This window comes from Oreochromis niloticus, unplaced genomic scaffold (genome assembly GCF_001858045.2).
Source record: "Oreochromis niloticus isolate F11D_XX unplaced genomic scaffold, O_niloticus_UMD_NMBU tig00007096_pilon, whole genome shotgun sequence".
NCBI classification, from domain to species: domain Eukaryota; kingdom Metazoa; phylum Chordata; class Actinopteri; order Cichliformes; family Cichlidae; genus Oreochromis; species Oreochromis niloticus.
The window spans coordinates 1-20,549 of NW_020328356.1; the positions used below are offsets into that span (position 1 = coordinate 1).

At 40.7% G+C, this 20,549-nt stretch overlaps 3 long non-coding RNA genes across 3 annotated transcripts; 1 reads left to right on the top strand and 2 right to left on the bottom strand.

Moving 5' to 3' along the window:
- Positions 1 to 8,734: 8,734 nt before the first annotated feature.
- LOC112845373 (uncharacterized) lies at positions 8,735 to 9,090 on the top strand. Its single transcript, XR_003218187.1, has 2 exons — positions 8,735 to 8,794; positions 8,998 to 9,090. It is a non-coding gene; the product is annotated as an uncharacterized LOC112845373 (long non-coding RNA).
- Positions 9,091 to 10,721: 1,631 nt separating this feature from the next.
- Positions 10,722 to 11,485, bottom strand: LOC112845374 (uncharacterized). Its single transcript, XR_003218188.1, has 2 exons — positions 11,373 to 11,485; positions 10,722 to 10,760 (listed from the first exon to the last, which is right to left on the bottom strand). It is a non-coding gene; the product is annotated as an uncharacterized LOC112845374 (long non-coding RNA).
- Positions 11,486 to 11,488: 3 nt separating this feature from the next.
- LOC112845375 (uncharacterized) lies at positions 11,489 to 11,837 on the bottom strand. Its single transcript, XR_003218189.1, has 2 exons — positions 11,744 to 11,837; positions 11,489 to 11,565 (listed from the first exon to the last, which is right to left on the bottom strand). It is a non-coding gene; the product is annotated as an uncharacterized LOC112845375 (long non-coding RNA).
- Positions 11,838 to 20,549: the final 8,712 nt, after the last annotated feature.

Genomic DNA, 20,549 nt, shown 5'->3' on the forward strand with positions numbered 1-20,549 from the left:
GACTTTTTACAATCAGTTATAATAACTCGTACTGCGTGGTAGCTAGCACGATGGGAGTTTCTACAGCTGTGTGCGCGCTAAGTTATTGATGTTGAACTTTATGACAGCCTCCCTGTCATTCTCTCGCCTGTTCAAACTTCAGTCATGAAACTGATCAATGATCGGCTTTTCTCTCTTGTTTGTTTATCGCGCTAAACAACAGCAGCACGTTTAAGCTTGATCACTGTTGTTAGAATTCATTGATTTTAATTTCTAGTTCAGCTGATGTTTGCTGGAGCACAGCTGTAGAAGGCTGGTCGAAACCAGGAGATGACCTTACTGAATCATCAGAGCTGAACTGGTGATGGAGAAACAGGTTTACTTTTTTTAGGTGACATGAATGAGTTTGAAGGAAGTTATGAACTGTTTCTGAGAGAAATAAACACCAAGCTCCTTTTTTATTTAGCTGACAGCTGGTAACTGTGCAGGGGCGGATCTAGCAAAGCTTTTGCCAGGGGCCAGGTAGGGCATTAACAGAGAAAGGTGGACACAAAGATATACTTTTCTTTCTTACTCTCATACAGGGAGTGCAGAATTATTAGGCAAGTTGTATTTGAGGAATATTTATTATGAACAACACCATTTCAATGAACCCAAAAACACATTAATACAAGCTGAATGTTTCGGAAGTATTTAGTTGTGTAGTTTAGCTATTTAGGGGAATCTGTGTGTGCAGGTACTATACGTGCATAATATAGGCAACTAACAAAAAAAATATACCCATTCAATGATTTTTTTACCAGTGAAACCAATAACATCCCACATTCACAAATATACATTCGACATTCAAAAACAAAACAAAACAAATCAGCGACCATATAGCCACCTTTCTTGCAAGGACCTCAAAAGCCTGCCACCATGGATCGTCAGTGTTTGATCGTTCACCATCAACATGCGTGCGCAGCAACCACAGCCTCCCAGACACTGTCAGAGAGGTGTACTGTTTTCCCTCCTTGTAAATCTCCATTTGATGATGGACCACAGGTTCTCAATGGGGTTCAGATCAGGTGAACAAGGAGGCCATGTCATAGTTTTCTTCTTTAACCCTTTTGCCAGCCACGCTGGAGTACTTGGACGCGTGTGATGGACATGTCCTGCATGAAAATCATGTTTTCTTGAAGGATGCAGACTTCTCCTGTACCACTGCTTGAAGAAGGTGCTTCCAGAAACTGGCAGTGGACTGGGAGTTGAGCTGCTCCATCCTCAACCGAAAAGGCCCACAAGCTCATCTTTGATGATACCAGCCCAAACCAGTACTCCACCTCCACCTTGCTGGCGTCTGAGTGGGACTGGAGCTCTCTGCCTTTACCAATCCAGCCACGGGCCCATCCATCTGGCCATCAGACTCACTCTCATTTCATCAGTCCATAAACCTTAGAAAAATCAGTCTTGAGATATTTCTGGCCCAGTCTTGACGTTTCAGCTGTGTGTCTGTTCAGTGGTGGTGGTCTTTCAGCCTTTCTTACCTTGGCCATGTCTCTGAGTATTGCAACCTTGTGCTTTGGGCACTCCAGTGATGTTGCAGCCTCTGAAATATGGCAAACTGGTGGCAAGTGGCATCTTGGCAGCTGCACGCTTGACTTTCTCAGTTCATGGGCAGTTATTTGCGCCTGGTTTTTCCACACGCTTCTTGCGACCTGTTGACTATTTTGAATGAAACGCTTGATTGTTCGATGATCACGCTTCAGAGCTTGCATTTTAAGACTGCTGCATGCCTCTGCAAGATATCTCACTATTTGACTTTTCTGGCCTGTCAAGTCTCTTTTGCCAAGGAAAGGAAGTTGCCTAAAATTGCACACCTGATATAGGGTGTGATGTCATTAGACCATACCCCTTCTCATACAGAGATGCACATCACCTAATGCTAATTGGTAGTAGGCTTCGAGCCTATACAGCTGGAGTAAGACAACATGCATGAAGGGATGATGTGGACAAATATCATTTGCCTAATAATTCTGCACTCCCTGTAAAATATTAGCTTTATTAATAGTTATCTGAATCTTACAACCAAAGTTGTATAATAATACACAAGATTGGCTGTAGACCATTGTTCATCATCAGAACACTGTGTAAAATAACAAAAACAAAAGTGAATGCAAAAGTGCATAATATTTATTTACGTGTTGATATGTGGCGGGCGTGGTCTGCAGTGCCGCTGCAGGGAGGTGGACCCACCTGAGGGGCACTGCAATCACACCTCTCGGGCGTAGTCTGTGCTCTCTCGGCTGTTTTTGGGTGTGTGTCGGGCTGTGAGTGAAAGCTACAGCTGGCTGGGAGGGTACACCAACCATGTGTGAAAGTGGTCCATAACGTACTGGTTCAAAGTGTGTTCGTGCAAACATTGTCGGGTCTGCCGTGGTACAGAGGGACTTCTGCTATGAACCTGTGTGCACAGCGTCTGCAAATCGGGGCTGTACAAGTGACCTCATCTTTACCAAAACTGTAAGCTGTCATCTGTGAGGCGCGAGCGGTGTTGTTTTTACCATATTCATGGTGGAAATGGCTGCTCTCTGAGTTTGCTGTCTGTAGCCGTATGAATGGAAAACTACACAGATTAGCAGCGGCATAGGCACACATAAAATTCTTCTGAAATTTTCGCTTCTAGTTATTATATTATTATTCTCCAGTTCCGCCTGAAATTTTGCAGCGAATCTCGCCCGCAGTTTGAGACAAGCTTCATATATGTTACCTCATTTTGTGCGGCTGGATCAGGAATGTGTGCTATGCTTTTGGTTTTATAACTATTATAGTTTTTAATATTAATATTTTAGTGAAATTTTCCCGCGCCTCTCTGCCTAACATTTTGACAATAGGGTTACATATGTTAGATCATTTGTGCGGCTGGAGCTGGACTAGTATGGTATACACTTTTGGTGTTCATGACTTTTATAGTTTTGAAATATTAGATTTTAGTGCAAATTTAGGCCAATTTCCATAGAAACAGACTTATTTGTGGTGGCTTGGCTCTCTCTAGTGGATACCGGGAGTAGTACGGCCGAATCTGTATGCTTGTTTTAAACTCAATATCCCATAATGCATAGCACGCCTCTGCCGAGTTCAACAATGGCGACACCTCTTCGTTGTAAACGTCTTTTATTCGTGTTTCTAGGTCACAAATGAACTTTTAAGATATTTTCAGGCGAGAATGTAGGTGTGTAACTTCAATATCTGCTCGTTTGTCAAACATCCCATATTATATCTGACGATGTTGCCGGCTAACTAGCTAGCGTGGCTAGCGCCGCTAGCTAGCGCCGCTCGATGTGGAAATAATAACTGAGTGTTTGGTCTTGGCTAACGCGCAGCTACAACAGAGAGCAGCTATCTACCGGTGTGTGTCAGAAAACATGCGGGAACGAGACATAGGAGCGGCGAGGGACCGCCGATCGACCGGTGGTAGATCGTGGATCAGGCAAACCTAAGGCAGGAGCGTGAGGTGAACTGAATTTCAGGTAAGAAGTTATGAATTGCACAGGAGTTTCTATAGAGCTGTGTGCGCGCTAAGTTACTGACGTTGAACTTTATTTTATTCATAACGTTAGTCCGTAGAGTTGCCGTACAAACGGAATCGTCCCACATTCAGAGAAATATTACGATTTATTCTGTCGTTATGAAGCCTCCCCTGTCATTCTCTGGCCTGTTGCAACTTCAGTCGTGAAACTGATCAACGATCGGCTTTTCGCTCTTGTTTATCGCGCTAAACAACAGCAGCACGTTAAGCTTGATCAGCTGTTGTTAGAATTCATTTGATTTATTTTGCGGCTGGTCCAAACCAGGAGATGTCCTTACTGAATCATCAGAGCTGAACTGGTGATGGAGAAACAGGTTTACCCTTTACAGGCTCGCAAATCGCTAGCCCGACGTCCCGGGGCTAGCGATTTTTCCAATCGGGCTACCAAATCCATCTCAGCCTGCCCGTCGGGCTATCATGGGAGGGAAAGATATGTCAATGCTTTTGCATTCTTTCGCAATGTAGCTGAGTATTATGTCATCGGCATCGATGAGCCACTGTCATATGTGACACATTGAAATCGCGTTTGAATTTGCGCTTGTTTTTGCTTTCACTTTCACTTTGCGCTAACTGTGTGTAGAGAGCGACAGCACTAATGGTAAGTCACAGATTAATTGCACACCATTCCTCTGACATCGTCTTATCAATCGTTAGCTTACTATCAAACATGACAAGTGAAATCTCCTGCAGCAAGCTTAAACGTGATAAGGCTGATTACGCAGAGATTGCTGATCGTTATGTAAGTATGCATGTAAGAGCAGATGGATTTAAGCAGGTATTTTAGTTCTGCAGAGCCAAACAAGAGAGGTCAGGGTGAAGAAGGGGCAGCCAAGAAAAGCCAACCACAAAACGGAAAGTTATGACAATCAGACTATGAGGAAAAGAAAGCGCAGCTTTATGGTTTCATGGACTAAAGAATTATGTGGCTGGAATACGACGAGCTAAATAACCTCATGTTCTGCCGGGTGTGTTGTGAGTTTCCCTCGATTTCTGAGTCGACAAGCGCCTTTGTTACTGGGACCAGTCATTTAAGAAGACCCCATCAGAACCCATGACAAATGCAAGAAATGCATTATTGCCCAGTCTGCAATATCTTTCCCAGAACAACACCAATTGCAAAAGCATACTAAATAAACCAAGCATAACAAGAAGTCCTGAAAATCTGTTTAGAACAGCCTACTATGTTGCAAAGAGTGAACTACCACTGGCAAATTTAGCAGTCTTGCAAACTTCAAAAGCAAATGGCCTAGATCTGGTTGCACTTGCCTCTTACCTGTGATTTCAGTGGAAATGTCAAAATAAGGAGCTGACACAGACTGATTCCTGTTGTACAGTTCTACAAGTTCATAGAATTTGTTCAATTAGAACCAAATATTGAGTTGATGATTGAAATTGTTGTTGTAATTTGTGTTTTAAATATTTTAGATTGATGTTTTGTTTCCTTTACAATATTATACTTTAATGTATAATATTGTAAAGGAAACAAACATCAATCAAAAATTGTCCTCTTTTTTTTTTATTCGGGCTACTTAAATTTATTACCAAAAACTGAAGAGTGCCTCCCCGAAGGGCTACCAGGATTTTGAAATTTTGCGAGCCCTGCTTTAGGTGACATGAATGAGTTGAAGGGAAGTTATGAACTGTTTCTCAGAGACAAATAAACACCCAGCTCCTGTTTTGTGTAGCTGACAGCTGGTACTGTGCAGGGGCGGATCTAGCAAAGCTTTTGCCAGGGGGCCAGGTAGGGCATTAACAGGGAAAGGGGACACAAAGATATACTTTTCTTTCTTACTCTCGTATAAAATATTAGCTTTTATTAAATAGTTATCTGCATCTCACAACCAAAGTTTGTATAATAATACACAAGATTGGCTGTAGACCATTGTTAATCATTTACTGTGTAAAAATAACAAAAAACCAAAAGTAAATGCAAAAGTGCATAAATATTTATTTTACGTGTTTGATGTGTGTGGCGGGGCGTGGTCTGCAGTGCCGCTGCAGGGGAGGTGGACCCACGGGCGTAAAGTCTGTGCTCTTTCGGCTGTTTTTTGGGTGGTGTCGGCTGTCAGTTGAAAAGCTACAGCCGGCTGTGTGGGTACACCAAGCATGTGTGAAAAGTGGTCCATAACGTAATGCTTCAAAGAGTGTTCATGCAAACATTGTCGGGTCTGCCGTGGTACAATGGGACTTCTGCTCATGAACCTGTGTGCACAGCATCTGCAAATCGGGGCTGTGCAAAGTCACTTCATCTTTACCCAAAACTGTAAGCTGTCATCTGTGAGGCGCGAGCGGTGTTTGTTTTTACCATAGTTCACGGTGGAGAATGGCTGCTCTTCTGAGTTTGTCTCTGTAGCCGTATGAATGTCAAACTACACTGATTCGCAGCGGCATAGCACACATAAAATTCTTCTGAAATTTCGCTTTCTAGTTATGTGTGCCTATGGAAAGAGCACACATATTACTATTCGTCGGATTTATTATTATTATATTATATCTCCAGTTTCCGCCTGAAATTTGCAGCGAATCTCGCCTCGCAGTTTTGAGACAAGCTCATATATTTACCTCATTTTGTGCGGCCGGATCTGGAATGGTTGCTATGACTTTTGGTGTTTATGAATTTATAGTTTTTTAAATATTAATTTTAGTGAAAATTTCCCGCGCTCCTCTGCCAAACAGTTTTGACATTAGGATTACATATGTTAGATCATTTTGTGCGGCTGGAGCTGGGCTAGTATGGTGTGACTTTTGGTGTTATAACTTTATAGTTTTGAAATATTTAGATTTTAGTGCAAATTTAGGCCAATTCATCTTTTGGCGCCAAATAAACAGACTTCATTTGTGGTGTCTTGGCTCTCTCTAGTGGTATACCGGGAGTAGTACAGCCGAAAGATTTATCCTTGTGTTGAAACTCCATATCCCACAATTCATAGCACGCCTCTACAGAGTGAACAATGGCGGCCACCACTTCGTTTATATGTCTTTTATTCGTGTTCTAGGTCACAAATAAGCTTTTAAGATATTTTCAGGCGAGAATCTAGGTGTGTAAACTTCAATATCTGCTTGTTTTATCAAGACATCCATATTTAGCGACAGTGCTCTGACTATGTCGGTCCTGCCTGACAGCTAGCCGGCTACCTAGCTAGCTGCCGCACTTGGCTGCAATGGATAGCGAGGGACTCTCTCTGTAGTTCACCTCCCCGGTCTCTCGCAAATGCTCGCATAGAATCGGAGTTACAGCTGGATGTGGAAAAATAACTGAGTTGTTTGGTGGTGCTATAACGCGGAGCTACAACAGTGGGCAGCTATCCACCGGTGTATGACAGAAAGGATATGCGCGAATGAGACATACGAGGCAGGCGACTGGTGTTTGCTAACGCGGAGGTCAATCGTGGATCAGGGAAGCGAAGGCAGGAGCGTGAGGTGACTGAATTTCAGGTAAGAAGTTATGACCTGCACTCTATTTGGGTCAGATATAAACGGAGTTTAGGTGTAGTTTATTTAGCAACAGTTCTCTTACGTGTTGCTGATAGCCGGCTGGCTAGCTAGCTAGCGCCGCTAGCTTAGCTAGCTAGCGCGGCTAGCGACCCTTCGTGAAAAACCACCCAGGCTGGCTGATAGTGAGGTGGCTAAAATGTGTTTAATCGCCCGATCGCTCGGCAAGGGTCTGTGTCTTAGCTGGACTTATTTTTCGTTTATATGGGCCGATGATGCTGGTCGATGTGGAAAAAATAACTGAGTTGTTTGGTGGTGGAGCTACAACAGAGGGCAGCTATCCACCGGTGTGTGACAGAAAGGACATGCCGCCAACGAGACATACGAGGCCGGGCAGGCGATTGCTAACGCGGTGGTCATCATGGATCAGGGAAAGCAAAGGCAGGAGCGTGAGGTGAACTGAATTTCAGGTAAGAAGTTTTGAACTGCACTCTATTTCGGTCAGATATAAACGAGTTTAGTGTAGTTTATTTCGTTGTGCTGACTTTTTCAATCACGTACAATAACTCGTACTGCGTTCTAGCTAGCACGACGGAGTTTCTATACAGCTGTGTGCGCATGTTGAACTTTATGACAGCCTCCCCTGTCGAAACTTCAGTCATGAAACTGATCAATGATCGGCGTTTCTCTCTTGTTGTTTATCGCGCAAACAACAGCAGCACGTTTAAGCTTGATCAGCTGTTGTTAGAATTCATTTGCTTTTAATTTCTGGTATCAGCTGATGTTTGCTGGAGCTACAGCTGTAAAAACGGCAGATGTCCTTACTGAATCATCAGAGCTGAACTGGTGATGGAGAAACAGGTTTACTCTTTAGGTGACATGAATAAGTTGAAGGGAAGTTATGAACTATTTTTGACAGACAAATACAGGGAGTGCAGAATTGATCCGTGTACTTTTCGGTATTTGAAGTTTCGTTTCAGAAAGTATAATTTAAAAAAGGAAATGAGACACTTATTTAATTCTCAACTTAAAAAGCTAAAATGAAAACGTAAAACAATTGTTTTTTTCATTTTGTCCTTTCGCACATCAGAAACGAAAAACCCAAGAAAAAGAACGAGAAAGGGCCTTTATTTATTTTGTCTGAACCGGAAGTTTTAGTAGGTCAACAACCTGTACAAGTGATGCGCAAACTTATGGCAAACACTGTAGTGTGGACATCATGACGTTGGAAAAATACTCAGACGTGATCATGGAGATGGCAAAACAAGGCCTGTCATCGGAAATTATATCAGAGCGTCTGTCATATGAACACGGGGAAGTGAGAGGATTTTCTGCGAGAAATGTTAGAAGTTTGTGCTGAGCAAATCACTAGCTGTCGACTCTCGGACACACGGTTGGAGCTTGAGGTGACACAAGCTATAATGAGGTAAGGTACTTTCTTCCTTCACCTTATGACTGTGTATGGTTGTCTTAACTGGGTTGTAGGGGGTTAGTCTAGACTGTGTGCGCGCGCCCGCGCGTTTTAGCGTCTTGCGGGTGGTGGGTAACGTTAGTTATTTTAAAGATGTCTCTCACTGGTATTTGTACAGTTAATTAGCACAATACTTTAGCTTTACACATTTGCTTTCAGAATAAGCTACTTTACATTTGTTGTTCTAGTAGTAGCATGATCTTTTATTTTAAACAGGTGGGCCCAACATATGGCCGCAAAATGATGAAGGGCTATCTGTCCACAAAAGGGGTACATGCTGCAGAGGACGAATTGGGTCAATTTTAAGAGAGGTGCATCAACCTTATCATGAAGCAAGACGCCAGGTAGCCTATGTTATTTAATCTTCCACTAGAACTGTATTCCAATGTTCTTTGTCATATTTGTGATATACATCATGTAATGGTAGGGCCTAATTCTGTTTAACAGATGTACGCCCTGCTTTAACAGTTACTTGACTCTTCCTCAACGTATGATCAATCTGCCTTTATCCAGTCAGCTGTCATTTATTTTGTGATTTTTTTGTAAGGGAGCTCGGAATCTTAATCCCACACCGTACCATGCTGAATGCATGGGGCACAAGGTTCACCTGGACCAAAACGAGAAACTTGTAATGTTTGGAGTCACCCATGTTTTAGCTGTAGATGGATTCAGTAAAAGATTGTGAGTCATTCCACAATGCCAATCAAAAACAACTTGAGCATCTATGAATATGTTTTCAGGTAATACACCTCTCAAACCATTTATTCATCTTAAGTGTTTTGATGGACATGTTAGTCATATTGGACATGAGCTGCACCCAAATTTACAATATTTGAATTTAATTAGACATGCAACAGATGGGTCTGGTTATGTTCCTGAATATATATTAAGAACTTACCAAACATTTTGATCAACATTTCTATTAATGTAAAAATAAATAAAATGGAATTGCACATGAATCATTTAACTACTTATTGCAATTAATCAGTGTTCATTTATGAATGGAACAAGGTTCTTGGATTTCCACATATCTTTCAATTGTTCTGACATAATCTAAAGTCTGAGCATGACAGTGACATTGCAAAGAAACTTAAGAATATATGTTGTCCTACTACAACTAAATATTACCCAAAAAAAACATGAATGAATACATTCAAAATATAACACCTTTGCTGGTCTTAAGCAAAATAGTTAATAAATGTTCTTTATTTTCCTGTACCAGACCTGCAGTGATCACCTATGGTATGTGGGACCAGGTGCGAGTAGACCATGGAAAGGAATTTTATTTAACACTGTTCATGCAAGAGATGCTGTCACATCATCGCTTCAATCAGGAGAGACTGCCTTATTTACAGACCTCATCCACAAGAGTAAGATTTAAGTACCATTAACATCAGCTGAAATTCTTATACTATTACGTGTACTACTACGTACATTTAAGACATGTTTCTTTTAACTCTTTTAGAACCACACAGTTGAAAGGATTTGGCCTGAAATCAACAACCGTGTCAACTACCCACTAAAAACTGCCCTACTCCAGCTGATGGACCAGGAGGAGATAGATATGGAGGATAACCTTGTGCGATACTGTGTGTCCAATCTAACCTGTCAGCTGTGTAACATTGGTCTTGCAAGTGTGTAGAATCATGGAATGCTCATAGATCCCAGGTAAAAAAAAAAAAAAAAAAGTCAGATTGCTTACAACCCTGATAATGAACATTTAAACACCTCCTCTATTTTTACAGGAAAGGCATACCAAATCACTTTGCAGAACATGGGTGTAAAAGAAGAATTTCTCCAGAGCTCTTGCCAAATGCACTTGAAGCAGCAGACCTTTACAGGCAGCACTTGGGATCTGCACTCAAAGAATATTCGACTTTTGGAGTTGATCCTTCACAACCGAACAGGACAAACTTAGAACAGAGAGTCATTTTGCAGAAAATATCCTGATATTTCACATTGTTTTTTAGAGCCGTAATGGTGACTTTATGCCATACAAAGAAGCTCTGCTCTGTCTCATAACATAACTCAGAGAAATGTATGAACCACTGCATCTGTAAACTGTACAGAACAGACAAAAAAAAAAAATCAACTGACTGTAACATTTGTGTGTACACACTACATTACTCCTCTGCAAAAAAGATTTCAATACAGAAAATGCAGCTGTTAGACCAGTAATTTGTAGAACTCCGTTGTTACTCTCCCTGCATTTTGCACAGTGCTGTGATGTCTCTTGCCACTGTTCCACACATGTCTTGCAGCCAATAATGCTTCTGCAGCACAGTGAGAACACTGGATCCTCAATGATGTCTGCAAAAGTAAATCAGATAAGTGAGACTGTTATCCATTTATGTTGAATTTAGTTCAAACTATAGGTTCAAAGTCAGTCTTGACATAAATTTACAGACAGCATGCAGAATATTTTTGGTTATTCTGTAATTACTCTTGTTCACGCTGTTCTGAGAAAGTCCCTGTCTATATTTTTGTCTATAATTGATGAGGGCAAATCAGTACATTTTCTCAATTAGCAAGCAAGAAAAATGAAAAAGTTACAGGTACTTGATTCAATATATGCAACTACAGTCCCATTTTAAATGTGAACTTTTTAGTTTTACATTACTGTGACAGTGTACCGTCACCATACTGACATTGTAATCAATTTGAAAAGCTATACTTCATAGTCAGATTGCAAGGAGAACCCAAATTAAATGTGCATGTAAACTTTTGATGTTATGTTACAGTAGACCTGCATCTTGATTGTCTGTGCCTAAGTATTTAAATGGACACTGCTGAATAAAGAGCCTATGTTTGGTAAAAAATGTTTGTCCAAAGTAATGATTGAATGTGGTTTGACATTGTTTTAATTGTAATTAAAATGTTAGTGTAGATGTAATGTATTTACTAAGCAACATTTGAACATACTCATACAAACCACGCAGCTAAATCCCTCCTTGAGTGTCTGCAGCTTGGGGGTTGTGACTTTCTGGGCAACTGCAAGATCAGTGAGCTCTTTGATTGCTGCTGTGACAGCTGGCGACTTTGAGATGCCAACACCAACTCTTCTATTTTGTCACTCACTTCTCCCAAACTGGCACTGTCATCATCTTTACGGCTGCTACAAATAAAATGGATAATCAGATGTCAAAGCTACTTACTGGCTTAAAGAAACATCACATCACTTACTGATAGATGATGATTTATGTAGTGATGTCTTACTGCTATTATAGGATTTAAATCAATTATTCTTCTATATTGATGTTCATCCTATAGTATATACATATTTATTCACATACCTCAGTTTCTTCCTCTTTGTTCCCTGGAGGCAATTAAAGTCTTGTTCAGGCACAGCAAGAATTTTTCGTGCATTTTGTCTCCAGTACTGTGACCTACAGATGAAAAACAAAACCAAAGAAACCTGTTTAGAAGCCAATACCATATTACCCAATAAATATTACAAAGAGTCTGGTAAGACATGTCTCTCCATAAGATATGGCTTTAGCTGTAATATTATGGCTCACCTGTTGTGCCCTCCGACTCCAGAATTGCATTGCCCTGTGCATCTGTCAAATTATTGGGTTGTAATTACCAATGGCATCTTGCACTTTTCCTACTATCCCTTGAAGCGTAGCCTCAGACTCCAGGAATCGTACAACCACCATTCTATTGGGAATCAACCTCCACCAACTACATCTGCAAAGTACACTGATCTGTAAAACAAAACATAATAATTTACATATCTTGTAAAGACAGCAGGCCACAAATCCATTCAGTGATTGCTATAGGCAAATTGTACTAAAACAGCTTTGCTATTCTTAACAATTCAACTATCCATGCACCTTATGTTTCTTTTATTTTGCCTGTTCTGTAATTTAATATTCAAGAACACAGACTCATCCTACCTCTGAAATGTTTGGAGGACATAGGGGAACTTGAAGTAGCCTGCTGTGAACGTGAAGGTGCAGACGCTGCCACAGCTGGTGCTCGCATAAATGCAAAACGCTGCCCGCTGGAACCTGCTGTTGGAATTGACTCCATGTCTTCTCCGTGGACTTCATAGTGACCTCTGGGTGTAAGGTCTAATGCGCTGAAAACACCAGAGACCGCACCGGGGAACATAGCCACGTTTGAATCATCCGTGATGTACAGAGTATGCGCGGATACCTGTTTAAGAAAAGTTTCCGTAAATCACGTTGCTCTGCTAACGTGTTACTCCTGTGCACACGGTTAATAGGCTCTAAAGGCTTACTTATTAGCTAGTAGCCGGTAAAAGTCAATGAATAACTATTTACACATTAGCACATGTGCACAATTCACATATTAGCACAATGAAGACGGCTAGACATAGTATTAGTAAAGTAGGCCTACATGAAATCACCAAATGTTAACGTTAGCCGTTCCGCAGTAAGGAAGAACAATAACGTTCATAAAAAAAACTGCTGAAAGCAAAGTTTGCGAAGTTTACATATCTACCTGAAAGATGCGACCCAGTTTTCTGCAGTCATGTCTTCGTCCCGGAGTGTCACTCTCTTAGTTTTCCTAAAAACAACGTAATGGTCCATCCTCTGTTTATTCCAGTGTAACTTTAAGGCCGTCGATCTCTTGTGTGGGGGACGGTGTGCGCGCGCCATAAAAAACGCGCAGAAGAAGTACTTCCCGTTTCAGACATTGAAAATGCGTCTATTTTTTGTTTTTTGCGCTAGTATACTTTCATTATTTGAATCACGAAGAAATCCAAAAAAGCACGTCTAATTTAAGTGTATGACGGCTATTTGTTACCACCGAATGAAAAAACAAGTTATTTTCGCCCATTTTATTCTTTATCAAAAATTAAAAAAATGAAATTCTTTTAAATATCGTTTTTTCGTTTTGGTTTCTGAAACAAAACTTCAAATACCGAAAGTACACGGACTCGAATTATTAGGCAAGTTGTATTTTTGAGGAATAATTTATTATTGAACAACAACCATGTTCTAAATGAACCAAAAACCATTAATATCAAGCTGAAAGTTTTTGGAAGTAGTTTTTAGTTTTAGCTATTTTAGGGGGATATCTGTGTGTGCAGTGACTATTACTGTGCATAATTATTAGGCAACTTAAAAAAACAAATATATACCCATTTCAATTATTTATTTTACCAGTGAAACCAATATAACATCTCCACATTCACAATATACATTTCTGACATTCAAAACAAAACCAAAGCAAATCAGCGACCATATAGCCACCTTTCTTTGCAAGGACACTCAAAGCCTGCCATCCATGGATTCTGTCAGTGTTTTGATCTGTTCACCATCAACATTGCATGCAGCAGCAACCACAGCCTCCCAGACACTGTTCAGAGAGGTGTATGTTTTCCCTCCTTGTAAATCTCACATTGATGATGGACCACAGTTCTCATGGGTTCAGATCAGGTGAACAGGAGGCCATGTCATTAGTTTTTCTTCTTTTATACCCTTTCTTGCCAGCCACGCTGTGGAGTACTTGGACGCGTGTGATGGAGCATTGTCCTGCATGAAAATCATGTTTTTCTTGAAGGATGCAGACTTCTTCCTGTACCACTGCTTGAAGAAGGTGTCTTCCAGAAACTGGCAGTAGCACTGTGAGTTGAGCTTGACTCCATCCTCAACCCGAAAAGGCCCACAAGCTCATCTTTGATGATACCAGCCCAAACCAGTACTCCACCTCCACCTTGCTGGCATCTGAGTGGGACTGGAGCTCTCTGCCTTTACCAATCCAGCCACGGGCCCATCCATCTGGCCCATCAAGACTCACTCTCATTTCATCAGTCCATAAAACCTTAGAAACTCAGTCTTGAGATATTCTTGGCCCAGTCTTGACGTTTCAGCTTGTGTGTCTTGTTCAGTGGTGGTCGTCTTTCAGCCTTTCTTACCTTGGCCATGTCTCTGAGTATTGCACACCTTGTGCTTTTGGGCACTCCAGTGATGTTGCAGCTCTGAAATATGGCCAAACTGGTGGCAAGTGGCATCTTGGCAGCTGCACGCTGACTTTTCTCAGTTCATGGGCAGTTATTTTGCGCCTTGGTTTTTCCACACGCTTCTTGCGACCCTGTTGACTATTTTGAATGAAACGCTTGATTGTTCGATGATCACGCTTCAGAAGCTTTGCAATTTTAAGACTGCTGCATCCCTCTGCAAGATATCTCACTATTTTTGACTTTTCTGAGCCTGTCAAGTCCTTCTTTTGACCATTTTGCCAAAGGAAAGGAAGTTGCCTAAATTATGCACACCTGATATAGGGTGTTGATGTCATTAGACCACACCCTTCTCATTACAGAGATGCAATCACCTAATATGCTTAATTGGTAGTAGGCTTTCGAGCCTATACAGCTTGGAGTAAGACAACATGCATGAAGAGGATGATGTGGACAAAATATCATTTGCCTAATAATTCTGCACTCCCTGTAAACACCAAGCTCCTTTTTTTGTGTAGTGACAGCTGGTAACTGTGCAGGGGCGGATCTAGCAAAGCTTTTGCCAGGGGGCCAGGTAGGGCATTACAGAGAAGGTGGACATAAGATATACTTTTCTTTCTACTCTCATATAAAATATTTAGCTTTTATTAAATGCTTATCCGAATCTTACAACCAAGTTTGTATAATAATACACAAGGTTGGCTGTAGACCATTGTTCATCATTCAGAACACTGTGTAAAATAACAAAAACAAAAAGTGAATGCAAAAGTGCATATATATATTTATTTTATGTGTTTGATGTGTGTGTCGGGGCGTGGTCTGCAGTGCCGCTGCAGGGAGGTGGACCCACGGGTGTAAAGTCTGTGCTCTCTTGGCTGTTTTGGGTGTGTGTTGGGCTATGAGTTGAAAGCTACAGCTGCCTGTGTGGGTACACCAACATGTGTGAAAAGTGGTTCATAACGTACTGGTTCAAAGTGTGTTCGTGCAACATTGTCGGGGTCTGCCGTGGTACAGAGGGACTTCTGCTTATGAACCTGTGTGCACAGCGTCTGCAAATCGGGGCTGTACAAAGTCACTTCATCTTACCCAAAACTGTAAGCTGTCATCTGTGAGGCGCGAGCGGTGTTTGTTTTTATCATAATTCATGGTGGAGAATGGCTGCTCTGCTGAGTTTTGCTCTCTGTAGCTGTATGAATGGCAAACTACACTGATTACCAGCGGATAGGCAACATAAAATTTCTTCTGAAATTTTCCTTTCTAGTTCTTATTATTATTCTTCTAGTTGCTTCGTACACTTTTGGCACTTAACTACTTCCACAGTTTTCTGCCGATTTTCTCAGTTCAAACTCTATACTGTTCTGCTCTTTCTGCTCTTTCCGGCAATGACTTTTGGTGTTTATTACTGTTATACTTTTTAAATATTACACTTTTTTCCTTTAATTTGTCCCATTGAAATGAATGGGAAACTTCCACAATTCTGCTAAAACTTGCTTGTCTTTGAAACTTAACTACTTTGTCATACTTTCACCTAGAAACTCCATTCAAACTTTAAATGTTCTCAGATTATTGGGCTTCCTGTCTGATTCAGCTTTTTCAGATCTTCTACCGTTTTAATTTTATACCTCTTTAAGTTTTCAGTTGCAAAATTGTGATTTTCAGAAAATACATGCGTTGCTATGGTTGCTATGCAATTAAGTCAGAGTGAGTGCTGGTCCGTTCTGATTTTCTCTCATGTCTAAACAACTTCTTGCTACTCACTCAATTTCCACTCAATCCCAAAATTATACATCAAACGTAGGTATTTTGCTGGCTTTAGACAATGTCACTATCTTATTGTGAGGTTTACGTTTTTTGCAATTTGCTCGAGTGACACAAGGTCTGACAAGTCCCATTCAAGTCTATGGGAGGTTTTTGAATTCAGAGCTGAATTCTGTAACGGGAGCATTTTCAAATTGCCTATCTCTTTAACAAAGCAAAGTTAGGACATGAGGCTTGTGCATATATCTTCAGACACTGCTGAACTCACAGTGGAAGCGTTTTTACAATCATCTTATCGTTGAGCAATGAATTACGTTTGTTTGAGGGTGGAAATCTGTCTTCTCTCAGTCTTCAAATCTGGAATGAAGCCGTTTCTTTCTCGTCATATCTCCGCGACGGAGTAGAACAAGCTATGAAAATCGCAGGGAAAGTACCCAAGTCCGCTGATTCACCAGTACAAGAATTATGCTTCTATGCACTGTTTTTGAGTTACACGACGTTTGTAACTCCAAAAAACGGCGTTTTTCGCCTCTCACCGCGATCTATTTCTGATGCCAAGTATCTGTCTTTCAGACCGCCGCCCCGTTCCAGGTGGCAATCAGTATGACACGGTCTGCAGCTCAAAGGTCGTGGGTTCAATCCACTTGGTCCACGTTTTTTTTTCACTACAAATTTATACCTATACAGGCTGTATTTATTGCTAATTTTACAATTCTGCAAAGTTTATGATTTTAGCAGCTTTCTAATATGGACCTCAGATCTTGTTAACGCTCCATGGCAGAAACAAGTACACAGCCTGATGAAGCAGACTGAGGCAGTACCTCTGATTGGTGAATTTGAGCAGACAGTTGTCTTTCATTTCATTTCTTTATTTATTTCAACATGGTTACAGTGTTCTTTTCTACATACAGACTCTGCCTTTTTCAGCGAATTCTGCTCATTCACTCATCTTTGTGTTGGAGTGCCTCTTGTGGCGCTTTGGGTAGTGCCTTAGTGAACATGCAAGAGTGGTATCAGACTGGTTTGTAGTGGAGAATTTGTTGCAGTTTTCATTTTAATCCGTATTCATGTTGTAATGTAGTAGTACAATATGGCAGAACACTATTTTGGCACAATCTTTGATTTGTATACTTTAGCTTTTTCAGCTTCTTCACCCCTTTTCAGCAAAATTTTCATTTTTTTCACCCCTTTCAGCACAAATTCCAGCTTTTTTGGCTGTATTCAGAAAAAAGACAACTCTTTTGAGCAGAAACTCTGCTGATTCATCTCTTTTCAGCGCAAGTTTCTGCTTCTTTGCCTCTTTCTGCAGAATTCTGCTGATTCATCTCTTTTCAGCGCAAGTTTTATGATTTTAGCAGCTTTCTAATATGGACCTCAGATTCTTTTAACGCTCCATGGCAGAATACATACAAGTACCACCTGATGAAGCAGACAGAGGCAGTACCTCTGATTGGTGAATTTGAGCAGAAACAGGTTGTTTGCCTCTTTTCAGCAGAAAGTTTGCGTTTTCACTCTTATCAGCACAAATGTCAGCCACTTTGCTGTTTTTATCAGAATTTTCAGTTTTTCACCTTTTTTCAGTTTGTGAGAACCAGTTTTACTCAATGAGTAGCTGAAAATTTCAGCCTGTTCTGCTCTTTCAGAAGAATTTCTCTCATCATATCTCTTGGTGGGACAACAACTGCTTTGGCTCAGTGAGATGAGCAGCTACTGTGATGCTTCTTTCCGTTTTCAGCAGAAATTCTGCTGATTTACCTCTTTTCAGCGCAATATTCTTCTTTCCATCTTTTCTGCAGAAATTCTGCTGATTCACCTCTTATGCTAATTTTCAGCTTTCACTTCTTCTCAGCACAAAACTCAGCAGCCTCTGCTCATTTAGCAAAATTGTCAGTTTCTCCATCTCTTGTGTTTGTCGGAACAAGTTTAGTTCAGTGAGATGAGATGCTTTGAGAACAGAAGGGCCAGGTTCAAATCCTGGTCATGGGTTGAAACACCTGTTTTCAGCACAAATTAACTTTTTAGCTGTTTTAAGCAGAAACCTGTTTTACGAGAGAAACCTTTTCAACTCAATTTCAGCTTTTCACCCCTTTCCAGCAAATTCAGTTTCCCAGCTTTTTCAGCTATTTTCAGCAAAACATCTTTTCAGCAGAAATTCTGCTGATTCACCTCTATTCAGCGCAACGTTCTGCTTCTTTGCCTCTTTTCTGCAGAAATTCTGCTGATTCACCTTTTCTGCAAAATTTCAACCATTTCACCTCTTATCAGCGCAATTCTCAGCAGTTTCTGCTCATTTCACCATAATTGTCAGTCTCTCCATCTCTTATCTTGTGAGTTAATTTGGCACAGTGAGATGGTAGTTGCTTTGCACCCAGGAGGTCCAGGTTCGTATCATGCTCAGGGTGACATTCTTTTTTCACCACCATACAACTTTTGCAACTTTTCAGCTTTTTCAGCTTTTCAGCAGACAGCTTCAGCGTTAAGGCATCCACACAGCATTTTCGCAGGAAATGCAAATTTTTCTAGTTCTTTATTATTCTCTAGTTGCTTCCGTACACTTTTTGGCACTTAACTACTCTTCTCAGTTTTCAGCCGATTTTCTCAGTTCAAACTCTATACTGTTCTGCTCTTTCTGCTAATGATGGCTATGACTTTTGGTGTTTATTACTGTTATACTTTTTAAAATATTACACTTTTTTCCTTTAATTTGTCCCATTGAAATGAATGGGAAACTTCCACAATTCTGCTAAAACTTGCTTGTCTTTGAAACTTAACTACTTTGTCATACTTTCACCTAGAACTCCATTCAAAACTTTAAAATGTTCTCAGATTATTGGGCTATTCCTGTCTGATTCAGCTTTTTCAGATCTTCTACCGTTTTAATCTTATCTCTCTTTAAGTTTTCAGTTGCAAAATTGTGATTTTCAGAAAATACATGCGTTGCTATGGTTGCTATGCAATTAAGTCAGAGTGAGTGCTGGTCCGTTCTGAATTTTCTCTTTCATGTCTAAACAACTTCTTGCTACTCACTCAATTTCCACTCAACCCCCACAAATTATACATCAAACGTAGGTATTTTTGCTGGCTTTCAGACAATGTCACTATCTTTATTGTGAGATTTACCGTTTTTTCGCATTTGCCTCGGGTGACACAAGGTCTCAATACTCCCCATTCAAAGTCTATGGGAGGTTTTGAAATTCAGAGCTGAAATTCTGAAACGGGAGGCATTTTCAAATCGCCATATCTCTTTAATAAGCAAAGTTAGACATGAGGCTTGTGCCATATATCTTCAGACACTGCTGACACTCACAGTGGAAGCAGTTTTTACAATTATCTTACCGTTGAGCAATGAATTACGTTTGTTTGAGGGGTGGAAATCTGTCCTTCTCTCAGTCTTCAAACTCTGGAAATGAAGCCGTTCTTCTCTCGTCAATCTCCGCGATGGAGGCACAAAAGCTATCAAAATCGCAGGAAAGTACACCAAAGTCCGCTGATTCACCCAGTACAAGAATTATGCTGCTAGCCCTCCTAGTTTTTGAGTTACACGACGTTTTGTAACTCCAAAAAACGGCGTTTTCGCCTCTCACCGCGATCTATTTCTGACTGCCCAAGTATCTGTCTTTCAGACCGCCGCCCCTTTCCAGGTGGCGCAATTAGTAATGACACGGCTCTGCAGCTCAAAGGTCGTGGGTTCAATCCCACCTTGGTCCACGTTTTTTTTTTTCACTACAAATTTATACACTATCACAGACTTGTAATTATATTGCTATTTTATTACATTCTGCAAAGTTTGATGATTTTAGCAGCTTTTCTAATATGGACCTCAGATCTTGTTAACGCTCCATGGCAGAAACAAGTACACAGCCTGATGAAGCAGACTGAGGCAGTACCTCTGATTGGTGAATTTGAGCAGAACCAGGTTGTTCTTTCATTTCATTTCTTTATTTATTTCACACATGGTTCAACAGTGTTTCTTTTTCTACATACAGAACCTTCTGCCTTTTCAGCAGAAATTCTGCTCATTCACCTCATTCTTGTGTTGGAGTGCCCTCTTGTGGCGCCTTTTGGGTAGTGCCTTAGTAAACGTGAACACTGCAAAGAAGTGGTATCAGACTGGTTTGTAGTGGAGGAATTTGTTGCCAGTTTCTTTCATCTTTAATCCGTATTCATGTTGTAATGTAGTAACTTTTTGTGGCACAAATACCACATATGGCAGAAACACTAGTTTTGGCACAAATACTTTGATTTAGTAACTTTAGCTTCTTCACCCTTTTCAGCAAAATTTTCATTTTTTCACCCCTTTTCAGCACAAATTCCATTTTTTTGAGCTGTTTCAAAAAAAAAAACTCTTTTCAGCAGAAACTCTGCTGATTCATCTCTTTCAGCGCAACGTTTCTGCTCCTTTGCCTTTT